The sequence below is a fragment of the Chenopodium album genome, chromosome 6 (assembly GCF_948465745.1).
Source record: "Chenopodium album chromosome 6, dcCheAlbu1.1, whole genome shotgun sequence".
In the NCBI taxonomy this organism is placed as follows: domain Eukaryota; kingdom Viridiplantae; phylum Streptophyta; class Magnoliopsida; order Caryophyllales; family Amaranthaceae; genus Chenopodium; species Chenopodium album.
This window is the reverse complement of record NC_137839.1, coordinates 53,413,689-53,428,209: the sequence shown is the minus strand read 5'-3', so window position 1 is coordinate 53,428,209 and position 14,521 is coordinate 53,413,689.

Below are 14,521 nucleotides of genomic sequence, written 5' to 3'. Positions count from 1 at the left end.
ACTCCGAGTGGGAGGAGGATATCAATCACGACAGGATAAGGACCAATGTTTGAAGAATCGTCAGAGTCTGAGTCAGAGTCTTTCCTCATAGAATCTTCTAAGTCTTTACCTATAACGCCTCCCCTTCCTTGTTCTTCTCCTAGGATAGTTAGTGATCCAGTCCCTGAGGACATATCACTCTTTGATGTAATGATCTCAGAGTATAATAATATCGCTCATTCTTCTTACTTCTCGTGTTCTTCCCTAACCCAAGATGATGAACTTTGCTTAGCTAAAGATGAAAAAGATAAAGAATTTATTAAAGCAATGGAAACACTTGAAAAGAAAACACCAGTAATTGAAGAGACTGAAACAGTTGACATCTCAAATGATTCAACTCATAAAAGAGAAGTTAAAATCGGACTAACATTGAATAAACAAGAAAGAACCGATTTAATTAACTTGCTTAAAGAATTTATCGATGTATTTGCTTGGTCATATGAAGATATGCCAGGCATTAACAGAGAAATAGCTCAACACACAATACCATTAATTCCAGGAATGAAACCTGTAAAATAAAAGTTACGTCGAATGAAACCCGACGTAGCACTTAAGATAAAAGAAGAAGTTCAAAAACAAATAACTGCAGGTTTCATCAAGGTATCCAAATACCCCGAATGGGTCGCCAACGTCGTCCCAAATCCAAAGAAAGACGGAAGGGTAAGGATGTGTGTCGACTATCGAGATCTAAATAAGGCAAGTCCAAAGGACGACTTCCCTTTGCCACACATCGATATTCTGGTAGACAACACGGCAAATCACGCGCTTCTCTCATTCATGGACGGATACGCAGGGTACAATCAAATTCTCATGGCGGAAGAAGACATGGAGAAGACAACTTTTATCACACCATGGGGCACTTACTGTTACACGGTAATGCCATTTGGGTTGAAAAACGCAGGTGCTACTTACCAACGTGCAGCAACTGCCTTGCTCCATGACATGATGCACAAAGAAGTTGAAGTATATGTCGACGACATGATTGTGAAATCAAAGGACCGTCCAGGCCATCAAGTAGCCTTAAGGAAATTTTTCGAAAGGTTAAGAAAATACAATATGAGGTTGAATCCATCAAAATGTGCTTTTGGAGTCACCTCAGGCAAGCTCTTGGGGTACGTCATAAGCTCTAAAGGAATAGAGATAGATCCAACCAAGATTAAAGCAATCATGTCAATGCCACCGCCCAAGACCGAGAAACAGATTCGAGGATTCATTGGCCGGTTGCAATACATAAGTAGGTTCATATCAAAACTAACAACGATATGCGAACCAATCTTCAAAAAGCTCAAGAAGAATGTACCAGTAGTATGGGATAACGAGTGTCAAGAAGCCTTTGACCGGATCAAAGTCTATCTTGCAAATCCTCCCGTATTAGCGCCAGCACTTCCTGGAATACCTCTCAGGTTATATTTGACGGTTACCAAAGAGACAATGGGAGCCGTGTTAGCACAAGAGGTAGAAAACAAAGAGAATGCAATCTATTACTTAAGTAAGAAAATGCTCGAATACGAAACACGCTATACACCACTCGAGAAATTGTGCCTCGCTTTGGTGTGGGCCACAACTAAGTTGAGACATTACATGTTGGTGCATACCGTTTTCGTGGTATTTCGATTGGATCCACTCAAATACTTGTTCGAGAAATCAACGCTCAATGGACGTATTTCAAGATGGATAGTCAACTTAGCCCAGTTCGATGTACGGTTTATGCCACAAAAAGCTATTAAAGGATCTGTGGTGTCAGACTTTCTGGCAGATTTTCCAATAGAAGACTCAACACCAATACAGGACAACGAATTTCCAGATGAAGATTTGATGGTCACCGAAGATGATACTTGGACCTTGTATTTCGACGGAGCCTCAAACCAAAAGGGATGTGGTGTCGGAGTGCTACTAGTATCACCAAAGGAAGAACACGTCCCAATCTCAATAAAGCTTGATTTCGACGTTACCAACAATGCTGCTGAATATGAAACATGTGTGGTGGGCCTTGAAATAGCTCTGGCATTGGGAGTAAAGAAGTTAAGGATATTCGGAGATTCTTCTCTGATCATCAATCAAATATCTAAAAGGTGGAAAGTAAGGAGCGAAAGCCTAGCCCCTTACCAAACTTATCTGGAAACTCTTACCGATCAGTTAGAGAAGGTAGAATACACATATCTACCTAGAGAAGAAAATCAATTTGCTGATGCTTTGGCAAGATTAGCCTCAATGGTTAGGATTCCCACGGATGTCGAGCAAATGCCTCTAACTATCGAAAAAAGCACAAACCAGCATATATACAGGCTATAGAAGACGACGACCCAGTCCAAGACGAAGATGAAGAACAAGAAGAAGAACCATGGTAAACAAACATTCTCAACTATGTCACCAATGGAGAATACCCTCCTCATGCTGACAAAAGAGCAAAACGAGCCTTGAGACTTTTGGCTTCTCAATATGTACTCATAAACAACGAGCTACATAAAAGGGTACCTAAAGGTCGAGCCCTCCTATGTGTAGGGAAGGTGGATGCACAAAGAATAATGAGAATGGTCCACGAAGGAATCTGTGGAACTCATATAAATGGCAAAATGTTAGTCCAGAAAATAATGCGAGAAGGGTATTATTGGACTACCATGAATAGGGACTGCCATCAATATGTGAAAAGATGCCCTAAGTGTCAAATTTATGCCAATTTACAACACGTTCCTCCATCTTTGCTCTACACCTACACATCACCATGGCCATTCTCTACATGGGGAATTGACATAATTGGCAAGATCACTCCTCTAGGGACAGGAGGCCATGAATTTATTTTAGTAGCAATTGATTACTTTACGAAGTGGGTTGAAGCACAATCATACGCTAAACTCACCGCAAAACATGTAGCACTCTTTATCGAGAGGAATATCATTTGTCGATATGGAGTCCCACATGAAATGATAAGTGACAATGGAACTCACTTTCAAGCCGAATGTGAAGATTTGCTACATAAATATGGTATCCAACATCATCATTCGTCCCCTTATAGACCTCAAGCAAACGGAGCAGTCGAGGCAGATAAAAAGAATTTAAAGACTATCATCGAGAAAATGACAGAGAATTATAAGGATTGGCCTGACAAGCTTCACTTTGCATTGTGGGGTTATCGCACGTCAATCCGTACGTCAACAGGAAATACACCATTTTCTTTGGTATATGGAATGGATGCCGTACAACCTGTCGAACTAGAAATACCATCTCTACGTATTGCACTAGAAAGTAAACTCGATGAAGTCGAATGGATTAGGGCACGATATGAAGAATTGATCCTACTCGACGAAAAACGACTAGAAGCTCTACATCACACTCAGTGCTATCAAACTCGTATGGCTAGACATTTTAATAAGAAGGTCAAGACAAGAAATATCAAAATAGGAGATTTGGTATTAAAAGCGCTAAGGAAAAATGTTTTAGATCCAAGGGGAAAGTTTAGACCTAATTGGTCTGGCCCCTACATTGTCAAAACAATCCTGTCAGGCGGTGCAGCAAAATTAACTGATATGGATGGCAATGAATTCTCAAACATGACCAATCTTGACCAACTTAAAAAATACTACCCATAATTACTTGAGTAAGACACTCAAGAGAGCTACGTTCGGCCTGATTCCTTAGGAAAGGATACGTAGGCAACCCATTACGGGTGCGGCCACTTTATTTTTCGACATCTCCGCGTTCCAGAATCAACAAAAAGTCAACAAAAGTCGGAAAAGAAACTGGCGTCACAAAAAAGAGTCTGGCGCCAGCCAAAAGCCATTAGCGCCAGACGATGGAATTGGCGCCTGGCGCCAGACCTCAATAGCTGGCGCCAATCTGCAATTACTGACGCCAATTCAGTCATAAAATCTGGGCGAATTTCGGTGTTTTTGGAAAATTTTCGACTTCCGTACTCGAAAAGTTTCTGGAAAATTAATTTTTTCGGTTTTTCATTGCTTTAATAAAATAAATTTAAAGTAACAATTTAATTGAAAGCTGAAATTTCATCAATGAAATAAAATTGCATTGTTAATGGAATTTAAATAAGGCTGAAATAAATTAACTTTAAATAAAAAATTAAGAATCTAATAAATCTAAAGCTAAGCAATATTCTAGTCTTTCTTCTCCTTCTTTGCCCTTTTCCAATTCTTTTCCGTTTCCTCCTCTTCATCCATTATTTTAGCTAGTAGGCATCCTTTAGAGGACCTACATTCAATTTTAGAATAGATTGTTTCTCCTTTAGCTAGCACCCCATGCTTCTTTTCCACCCACGTCTTCTTGTCTGTAGCCTTCCTTTTCCCCTTGTCTTTAGTAGTATTCTTTTTCTTAGCCATTATAGGTGTTTTGAACTCAATTCTTACACCTAAGCGTTCCTTGGCCGGTGTCACCCTGTCACCTAGACGATTCTTCACATCGGTTCTACCCTGATCAATTGAAGACTTCTTCAGCAACCACTTCTTTACATCATTAGGTAAAGAAGGGGGAACCTTTTGGGTAATCACTTCCCATAAAGGTCTAGCGCTCCAGTAAGTGTCAAATTTATCTACTTCTTGAGATATGGGATACTCATAGGGAGGACGAAGATCCCCGGAAGGAATATTTTGAAGCAATCCATATTGTCTCTTTACTCTGCAGGGGTAATAATATGTCATGCGAGACAAGCTTGGAAGACGGCAGAAAGGTTGCTTGTTAACACCAACCATCCTTTTTATTTTACACCATGGGATGACCCACTTGATAGTGAAATCACGTGATTCAAAGACTTTCTTCCACCCATGGCGCCCAATTTTAGGGATGCGCTTCTTTCTTCTCACAAAGCAAGTGGGCGTATAACTTTCAATATCGCCCGGAGGGCTAATTAATCCTAGCCTCTCCATTAGCCACATCTGTAAAAAATTCCAATGCAAATAAATTAATATTACAATACAAAAATATATTTTTTGATTTATGTAATTAAAAATATTACTTTTCTACCTGTAATAAAATTGGAGAACCGCGAAGAGGTGCTTTTGGGTCCCTTTTCAACTCATCTAGACTAATCATAGTCTCTCCAACTATTAATGACATTGGATTTCTCCCTGATTCAATTTGTTCTAGCACAGTGGTTATAATTGATTGACCCTCGTTAATTTTACCACTACTAAGACAATATTGATTAAGCATGCAGAATAAGAACGCCCTTCTTCTATATATGTGAAAAGATTCAGAAAGCGTTTTATCAAAATAATAGCGTGCGAATTCTCTTAAGTTCACTGCATTGCCATCTGCTATCTTTGATAAATCCCTTTCCTTCAAGTTAAAAAAGCGCTCAAAATCCTTATAGTAATATGCATCTACTCTAGGGATTACTACCAATCTATTGCAGGGAAGCCTAAAATAGCACCAAATTCCTCTGGCAAAGGGCTAATTTCATCATACCCTATTCTAAAACAATGTGTATCAATGCTCCAATATCCTAAAGCGGTATGTATGAAGTCTATGTCTAGATCTACCCCTTTAATGCCATAAATTCCCCCCAAGTGAAATAAATCCAATTCTTTTCTTTCTCTAGCATTAAGAGATCGACACCATTCATGAGAATATTGGGTGAAGGTTTTAGTGGTTAAAGGCATGATAATTATTTTTTCTAAAAGAGAAGAATAATTTTTTCGCTGGAATTATGTGAATAATCGGCTGAGCAGGGGGCTATTTATGCACAAATTGCGAGGAATTTCAACCTGACTGGAATACGAAGTCAGTGTCAATTGGCGTCACACACCCGAAATTGGCATCACCCATCAGCTATTGGCGCCACACGCTAGGTGTAGCACTTGGCGCCACGCGCCACAGGCTGGCGCCAGCTGGCGCCACATTAGCAGAAAAGCCGCGCGTGCTCAGTTACATTTTGATATTAAACTGGAGTCGGTTTAATGATTTTATGGCCCCGTTTTTTTTTTCTAAATATTTTTCTATCTTTTTTTTTTATTATTATTATTAGTTAATTAAAAATAGCAATTATTTTTAGTTAATTTTTATTTTTATTTCTTCTTTTGAATTTTATATTAATTTTCAAAAATCAGCTTTTTTTCTCCGTTTTATTTTTCCTTTTTATTTTTCTTTTTTGGGGGAGAGAGTTGGATAATACCCTCCATCAATAATAAAAATGACGGAATTTTGCGCAAAATTGTCATCACATTTGCACACACTAACATACACTAACATAATAATAGATAAATTTACAATAACAATAAAGTACAAGTGTCTAAATAATGAGTCAAAGGCAAAGTTCTATAAAAAGTCAAAATAAAAAACATATACAGAAGCAAACTACGGCGCCGGAGGACGTAGGCCCATCATGCCATAAAATTGCGCCGTCTGAGGAGTCACCTTTCCACCAGCTCCGGCCTCAGCACCAGCTCCAGTCTCCGTAGGAGGAGGGAAACTCAAAACAGGACCGCTCCATCCCAGGTCAACCTGAGGCTGAGATCGCGGAGGCTGCTGCGATGACGAGCCAACCACGTACATCCCACCACCTCTGAAAGCCGAGGTAGCCTCTCCTACCGGTGCAGCAGGAGCACCCTCAGAAGAAGACCCTGAGCCCTCGGCAACATTGGCTCGAGCAGCCTCGGAACGTCCACCTCTACCTCCTGACGAAGTACGACGACGTCTCGAGCTAGACCTCGCCGGCTCTCTCAGCCCCTCAGGCCTCGTACGGGTGTGAGAAGCAATCGGCTGACCCTGCAAAAAGAATTAAATCAGAAACAAGGTAAAAAACTGAAGCCATGATGCAGATATAATGAGTAAAGAAAAGTTACCTCTCGGACAGCGTCGTCTCGACGACAGGTAGCCGCGTTCCTCATCCGAACGAGTTGGCTCTGGAAGGCATCTATGCTTCGTGCCATAGCCGAAACCACCTCGCGTGAGAACTGTCAAGAAAAGTTAAATCAGTAAAAGTGCATGATAACTGAATACAAGACTCTGAAGTAAAACTAGGCTTACCCTAGTCTGGTGACGAGGAATCGACCGCTCCACGAAGCGCTCGCCCTCAGGAGCCGGAGAAATCATCTCCTCAATCGGCCCGTACATCCCCTGGTAGTGGATGGACATACGAGGTGGCACAAACTCAGTGGGACCATCCTGCTAAGACAGAAAGAAATCAGCAAGGTATCACTTGGGGGCTACTTAGCGAAAAACAAAAGTTAAGGATCTTACCCTTACATCCTCAGCCGGTGCAGGGGCTGGAGCTAACAAAGGAAGTAGCTCCTCAGCATAACTCCGCCCAAGGATCACATGGGACCGCCAAAGGGAACCAGACTCCTCAGCCATGCTCGACAACTCTCTCTCGTCAAACATGTGACGTGGTGGAGGAGCAGGAACAACAAAAATATCGGAAGAGTGCTGTCTAGCAACTCTCTCTCCTAAGTATTCAACCGCTCCATAGGTCCCCAAAAAGTAGCAACGCTCAACAGAGTACTGTGCGGCTAATCCAGGGACTGTCCAACCACCCCATGGTCGGTATACTACCTCAGGTCCCTATAAGAATACCAATCGGGTAAGAACATGTCTAGAACGTCGCAGAAGAGCAAGATAAACACTAAAAATCATACCGAGATGATCCGACTCCGGACACGTGCAGAAGACAGGTCCACATGGTGGCCGCCCCAAGAGGCGCTCACCGGATACCCCCTCGGTGATGGTCTCGCCGGCGCAATGGAGGGAAAGTACTCATAGAACCAGATCTACAAAAAAGCTAAAGCGTGAGTAAATGCTGCCTAACATATAGGGCTAAACTTTATAGGGAATAATGTTTACCTCTACGACTTTCCAAAAAGCAGACAGAGCAACATTCGTCCTAAAGGACCGGTGGCAACACGAGTCCCTCAGTGTGCGAACAAAGTCAGTATAGGCCAAGCTGGCCCAGTCATAAGTCCCGATCCGCTGGAGATCGCGAACAACAGGAAGGTAGTAAAGCAATGCCCTACTACCCCTGTCAGGGGAGAATGTCCCTGACAATAACATCAGCACAAAGATGCGCACCCGCTGCTCTCGGGTGGTCACATCGTCATCAAGAGCCGCTGCCAGCGTCGAGCGGCGAATCCCCCTAGCACTGAACTGAGTCATCTCGACCTCAGCTCGGGCCCGAACAGCAATCGGCCCCAACAATTCCTCGACCTCTGGAGAAAAGACATCGATACTGCCGTCGAATGGCAGCGGCACAGAAGAGAACTCCAGTCCTGTGATGAGACTGAAGTCTGTAAGAGTGACCATCATCTCACCCCAAGGAAAATGAAAAGTGTTGGTGGTATCCCAGAAGAACTCTACCAGAGCGCGTACTACGTGGTGACCCCCGCTGGAGGCAACCATAGCCTCGGAGGTCTCGAACAGGGCAACCAGTCCGCAAGACTCCCATAGGAGTCTCGTCTCTCGATCTCTGGCGATATGCATCCTATACAAATCGCCTAGACCATCACAGCCAGAGCCGTGATGCCGTGTCCTCCCAGGCTCGGTTCCCCGTCTCACCCTCTCAGAAATGTGGTGGACAGGGGCAAAGAACAAGGTCTGCTCATCCCACTCTGGGAACTGACCAAGCGAAGTGGACGGTGTAGTGTCGTCCTCCACGGGCTCATGCTCCCGTCTAGTGTTTTGGGACCGTGAACCTGAGCCTCTTTGTCTATCCATGCTACATTGTGCAAAATCATCATAAATTAAGGTTCTATAGTATCTAAAGGTTCGTCTAGCCGCATGATACTATATTCGCAAAAACAGAGTACGTAGTACTAAAACAGAGCACAAATTCGAATTGAGCATGACAGCATTTTTTTTAAGCAATCAAACAATTTCTTGCAACACTATAGTGATTATTGTGACAAATTGAACAAGAATTGCTAGCAAAAACAACAAGAACAGGTCACATTGTTCTTCACGACCTTAAGAGGTTCAACAATGGTGGATTGCTCGTTTCTTCACCAAATTGAGTCAAACAAGTCTCAAATTACTCCCAAGGCAATATACAAACATAAACAAGCAATTTCATGGCATAAAACTTGATAAACAAAGCACATTGAGCATTATAAGTTTCGAATTTTCATGAAATTCGTGAATGAACATGCCAAAAATTCATAAAAACCGGTGTGAGTTGGAGGAAAACTTACATAGATCGGGAATATGGATGAGAAGAGCTTTGATTTGCAACAAATTTGAGCAAATTCGGTTGAGAAACGAATGAGCAACGATCAATTGAAGTTTCGACTTCTTTCGAGCAGCGTTCGCAACAAACCAGAGCACGAAATGAACTGAAAACTGGAATTTAAAGTGATTCCCGTGCTGGCGCCAGTCCCTAGGCATTGGCGTCACATTCTGTGCTTGGCGCCAGACGCCAATTTCAGCGCATGGCGCTAATGCCATAAGTCTGGCGCTGATTGATTTTCAGCGACGCCAAAGCAGCCAGCCACCTGTTGGGGTTGTGCTAGCTTTCTGCAACATATTTTGGGTTCCTTGGTACGCCAGTTAGCCCCTCTAAGCAATTTGACATGATTAAGTAATCGGCTTGATTACATAAAGTGATCGACTTGATGAAAAGATCGTCTCACTTAGCTTAAAGCGCCTAAGCATTGGCTCATTAGCAAAAAGCACCGACATACAGGTTCAAGAACAAAGGAGCACCGACATACAGGTTCAAGAGCAAAGAGTGCCGACGTACAGGCATAGCAAAAGCAAGGTTCAGGCGAACTTTTAAAGATAGGCAGGCGTGGATCTTCGGTATTTTCCTTTGGGAGATTATCGCATCAAGTGAGGATGACTTCAAGAGAAGATGTCTTCGGCATCATTCCCTAGCTTGCGGAAAGTTGTCACAAACAACTGAAGGTAATTTCGGGCGAAGTTGTCTTCGATCATAATTCCTAAGGCATGGAAGATGATCATAATGCGGATGAGAATTATTTCAAGAGAAATAATTTTCGATGATATTCCCTTGGACGTGGAATATTATCATAGCGGAGAGGATAGTTTCAGGCGAAGCAATCTTCTAATTGGAAGCAGTTACGAGGCGTAGCGGTTTTCAAGCGGGATGACATTCTCTAGCTTGCAGGAGGTCGTCAAAACACAGCAACAGCAGCAAATCGGTTACTTTTAGAGACGTGTGCGTGACGGTGCAAGATACGCGTTTCTTAACTCTTTTATCTGTTTAACTAATGGTAGTTTTGCAGGTATCGGCGTTATAAGATTGATTTAGGATCGCAGAACGTTCTGAATCATTCTCCGTCCCTATCGATACTTTGGCTTTCGTTTTCGAAACTTGCGTTTCTCCAAACTCAGTCAAAGTGGGGGCTTCTGTAGACACCCATTTGTGTCTCCCCAAAACCAAACCCAGTGATGAGTACCTTTCACGTCGAATCATAATCGAATGAAACGAAAGTGTGGAAAGGTCTAGTGTTGCGAAAAGTTTTATTTCTTTTCTTTTCTCTTCTCTCTGTTTTTGAAAACTTTATTTTAAGAAAACAGCCAATCCAGTTTGGTTGGTCCATGATATGGGTCTAATAGTGGTTTAGTTGGATGGGGCTTGCAAAGACCTTTCAAACGATATATTATAAGCCCAATGCCGATGAATATTGAGGAAATTATGGCCAATTTACGAAACTGGGCCCGGTTTGAGCTTTAAGTACGGCCCAATGATCTAGGGGAGGGCCTAATATGATTTATCATTCCTAATGTAATTAGGAATGGTTTTGGTCTTCTAGAACATTCTAGAAGGTTTTATCATTCTTAATTCGGTTAGGACTCTTCAGAGTTTTAATTAGATCAAATAGCATTTTCGACTGAAATTATATTATTTTATCTTCCAGTACGGGAAACTTATCAGAATTTCGAAAAACGCGTTGAAATCCAAATTGGCGTCCAACCCCAGGCCTTGGCGCCTGGAATCAGGATTGGCGCCAGACGCCAGCATTGGCGCCTGGCGCTAGCCACTGGTCCTGGCGCCAAGTTAGTTTTGTGGTCTTCACACTCTGTTTTGATAAATTATCTTTTTTGGATGATTTTCTCTATAAATATCGTATCAAAAACTCCGTTTTCATTCACTCATCAACAATCACTTTATCAATTACCAATAGTCAATTCTTTTCATCATCTACATCTATAATTCACCAATTCTCTTTATTCTTAAGTTTTCATCAACTCTCTTCATTCACAAATTATTCATCAATTAGCATTCATCTCTTTCATCAATAATTCTCTTCTTTCATCAACGTTTATGCATTCTTTCTTCTTTGCTTTTTAATACAAAATTCCGCATTCGCAAGATCTTGATACACCTAGCCATATTCGAAGTTGCCTTCGCCCTAGACGTGAAAGGTTTTAATTTCTGAGGGTTTGGTCCCAAATCTATTTCAATTATTTAATTTAATTGTTTTGATTATTGTTATCCTTGAAGTTACTAACGTGTGTATTTTGTAATTAGAAAGAGGTACGAGGCATCCAAGTAAGTACTTTGATTAATTTATTTATGATGTAGATATCATGTTTTACATTGTTATTATGATATTCCTAGTATCATGTCTAGGGTAACTTTAATATCAAATATGATTGCTATGATGCCTTTTATTTTCTTCCTAATACTTATGATTGTTAGTATCATGTTAGGGCTAAAGATTTGATTTTTATTGTTTAGTGACATGCTAGGGTTTGTTATTAATCTTGTTAGTATCATGCCTACAATCTTGCTATGCTTTAACATGATTATGATTATTATGATTATGATTGATATTATTATTATTATAATTATTATTCATGATATTGATTATTTATTATTATGTTGCTTGATGCTTATTATTTATTGCTTGATCACACCTTTTATTGAATGTTAAAGGGAATTGGTATTTGCAATCACGCTTGATAAGATAATTAATAAATCTTGTTAGGTTAATTGTGATTATAAATTCAAGTGATCGCCAATAATAGTTTATCTGTGCATTAATATTCAACCAACATAGATTAAACAGGTTTAGGGTTAATCCTATTGATTGCATGTTAGTCAGAAAGCGCACATGAATACGATCAGAAAAAAGTAGAGGCCTATTATTAGGGCAGGTTCAATCTCTTTTAGGTTGGATTTGTACCATCATCCCCGAACCCTTATTTGGTTCATGGCCTTATGGAGTTGACGATCTCTTGGATCGTTAAGGGGTGTAACCTTCACCTCGTGATGGTTTACAAGTTCCTTAAAAACTTGTTGGCGACTCTTTTGCTCTATCTTCTTCCCTTTTGGACGCCACCGTACTTTAGTGTATGATCACAGTGGGGTTCAAGCTAGTGGGGTTAAAGGCTTGAAATTATTCCCTACATCGCGCATTCTTCTTAAACGACAATTTTTCCAAAATTGGATTGTCATCCCTGTTTCGGGTATTTTTTGGATTTCCTTGGATACTGGTCACGCTCTCCTAGCAACGAGACTGAGACGCCTGCAAAACAACGAATATTCCTTTGCCGGAATACTTGCCTCCGACGATCAAGTTAGTGATCGAAAACAGAAAAGGCTTGAGAGAGAAAGTAGAGAGAAGTTGGAGCTGTTTAATGCTCTTTTCTTTGTAATGTTCAATCCACCCCTCCCATCATAAATGATTGGGGTATTTATAGGGGTGGGAACTTGTGCCCCTTTAGGGTTTGTACCCTGAAATTACGTGACGTGATTGGCTGCGCAATTACGCGATGCTACGTGTAACATGGGGGCGCCGTTTTGCGGCTTTCAGGGATATCTCTCAGGATTTGGGCCCTGATGTAATAAAGGCCCTTTCTCTTGCTGATTTCAAGTGCTCTTTAAGGCATCTGACACGCGTCATCTTCCTGTAGGGACACGTTTTGCCCTTTGATTGGGCCACGTGTCACTACGGGATTTGACCACTTTTTTGGGTTATTTTTACCCTAAAAATTTGCCCCTCAGAGGGGGTGGCTCGTACGCTTACAGGCCGCCTCTTCTGATCCTCTACTCGTCTTAATGTGTCCGAGCATGCGGAGATTTGAGCTTGTATGTAGGGGCGGACAGATCATTTCTACCAATTGAAGGGGCGGACGATTTTTAGACCGAAAGTCGTGTCTTGTCCGCATAGAATTTTTCCCAGACTGATATGTTCCAGAAATTAGGCGGTCGGATCTTGCCACCTAGGTTTTTGGAGAAAGGTGCGGACAATATGCCTTTTGAGATGAAGGCTTTAATCCCATTAACTCAACCGTCTATTTGGACGCGCTGTTAGTCGTCCGTCTCTTTTTTCATCCAAACTGACAGATCCCATGTAACGACCTTTTGTATTCTAGGTTAATTTTTTCAAAAAGTATTTGTTTAAATTCCTGGGTGGGAAAGATGGGTTTACCATTTTACCCCCATAAATTTTGCCTATAAATATAAGGGGTTTGACTTCATTTTGGCACTTTACATTCTTGAGAGTTCTAGAGAGAAGTCAGAGTATTTCTAGAGGGAGAAAGTGATTTCCCCTGAATCTTCAAGACCTCCGCCGCGTAGTTTGAGTTTCCCGAACATTTTTGAGTCATCCGGTCAATCTTTCAAGACCTTCAAGAACTTATCAAATTTTCAACACATATAGAGGTAGGCCACCTGCTTTCTTTCCCTTGTATTATTATTGTTATTTTTTATTTATTTATTTTTTTTAAATCTGGCTCAACACTCGGCTTTGTCCGTTTCTCCTCATGAGGCCGGCCGTTCGACTGGGACTAAGGAGTCTAGAGTGGACGGAGACGAGTTGTCTCCTTCATAGAGTGGGTCCATTTCTAGTGTGTACCAACTCACCTCCACCTATTCTTCTCGGTCACTGCAGTCAAACATGGCAAGAACCATGCAGACGCAATCCAGACGGCAGTCTGGTAAATCCTAGGGTCCCTTATGACCCAAATAGTATTGATATTGAGACCGGATGTACTACTCGGACAACCGCCTCCACGGGCACTCATCATTCGGCCGTGGAGGTTACTACTTCCTTCGAGGACCGCCAAAGAACTCAGGGCGTTTCTACCGTGGTGAGAACGTCCGGGCGAACTCCGGAACTAATGTTCCCCCAATATGCCAACTCAGTCATGGATGAGGCCGAGTTGATACTTCGTGAATAACCTCCTTCTTATTCCCGGGTGGACGCTGATCCGTTCGTCCCAACTCCTTCTCAACTCTATCTCCGATGTGGCAGGTCGGATAGACCAAGGACAGGGATTTTAATTAATGAACCGTCCGACCTGCCTCCTCGCAGTGCCCCTCCTACAGGTTGTTAGACGGCCACTGCCAAAGACAAGGGTAAAGGCCCATTAATTCTTGAAGACTTCCCCTCAACCAGGGGCGGCCATAGCTCTAGGGGCCTGACAGGGTAAAGTCGTATCCCCTAATAAAAAATAATTACCTAAATCACTAACTAAGGTAGATAGGGAAGTAGGGTCGATCTCCACAGGGAAACAAGTCTTTTTACTCCTAATTAATTATTATAATCTAAATTATCTAAGTAACCAATATTTA